At 36.9% G+C, this 1,397-nt stretch overlaps 1 non-coding gene across 1 annotated transcript; it reads left to right on the forward strand.

Annotated features, from left to right (window-relative positions):
* Positions 1-456: 456 nt before the first annotated feature.
* On the forward strand, positions 457-564 carry LOC112208459 (U6 spliceosomal RNA). The gene has a single exon (XR_002942941.1). It is a non-coding gene; the product is annotated as a U6 spliceosomal RNA (small nuclear RNA).
* Positions 565-1,397: the final 833 nt, after the last annotated feature.

A 1,397-nucleotide genomic window follows, 5' to 3' on the forward strand; every position in this document is an offset into this window, starting at 1 on the left:
GGCTCATGCCTGTAATCCTAGCCCTTTGGGAGACGGAGGCAGGAGGATCCCTTGAGCCCAGGAGTTTGAGACCAGCCTGGGCAACATAGGGAAACCCTGTCTCTATTAAATTAAAAAAAAAAAAAAAGGAAATAAAAATTTTAAATTTATTTCTCAGTCAAGCCACATTTCAAGTGTTTAGTAGCTAGATGTGGCTAGTGACTTTCATATTGGGCAGTAGAGGTATAGAACATTTCCATTATCATGAAAAGTTCTACCGGACGGCACTGATTTAAACACTTGGTACTCAAAGTCCGGTCCTTGGAGAGCATATTGGGCATGTATTGAGAGCATATTGGAAAATGTAGAAGCTCAGGTCCTACTCCAGATCCACTGAATCAGAATCTGCCTTTTAACAATATCCTCAATTCATTCACATGCATGTAAATGTGAGAGAGGCATTGGTCTAGATCTAGAATAGAAAACAGTGGTTCTGTACTCACTTCAGCAGTATATATACTAAGAAGATTAGCATGGCCCCTGTGCAAAGATGACATGCAAATTCATGAAGGGTTTCATTTAAAAACTTTTAAAAAAGAAAAAAGGAAACAGTGGTTCTCCTCAGAAATAAAGCCATGCATCTACAGCCATCTGATCTTTGACAAAGTCAACAAAAATAAGTAATGGGGAAAAGACTCTGTATTCAATAAATGATGCTGGAATAGCTGACTAGCTATATGCAGAAGAATGAAACTGGAGCCCTACATTTTACCATACACAAAAATTAACTCAGGGTGGATTAAAGATTTAAATGTAAGACCTCAACCTATAACAATCCTAGAAGAAAACTTAGTCAACACCATTCCGGACATCGGCTTTGGGAAAGAATTTATGATTAAGTCCTCAAAAGCAGTTGCAACAAAAACAAAAATTGACAAGTGGGACTAATTAACTAAAGAGGTTTTGTACAGCAAAAGAAACTGTCAACAGAGTAAACAGACCTACAGAATGGGAGAAAATATTCACAAACTATGCACCCAACAAAGCTCTAATATCCAGAATCTATAAGAAACTTAAACCATTGAACAATCAAAAAACAAACAACCCCATTAAAAGTGGACAAAAGTCATGAACTGACACTTCTCAAAAAAAGACATACAAGCAGCCAACAAACATATAAAAAACGCTTGATATCATTAATTATCAGATGAATGCAAATCAAAACCACAATGAGATACCATCTCACACCTATCAGAATGGCTATTACTAAAAAGTAAAAAAAGAACAGATGCTGGTGAGGCTGCAGAGAAAAGGGAATGTTTATACATTGTTGGTGGGAGTATAAATTAGTTAGCCACTGTGGAAAGCAGTTTGGAGAGTTCTCAAAGATCTAAGAGCAAAACTACCATTTTACCCAG

Source organism: Pan troglodytes, chromosome 13 (genome assembly GCF_028858775.2).
Source record: "Pan troglodytes isolate AG18354 chromosome 13, NHGRI_mPanTro3-v2.0_pri, whole genome shotgun sequence".
NCBI classification, from domain to species: domain Eukaryota; kingdom Metazoa; phylum Chordata; class Mammalia; order Primates; family Hominidae; genus Pan; species Pan troglodytes.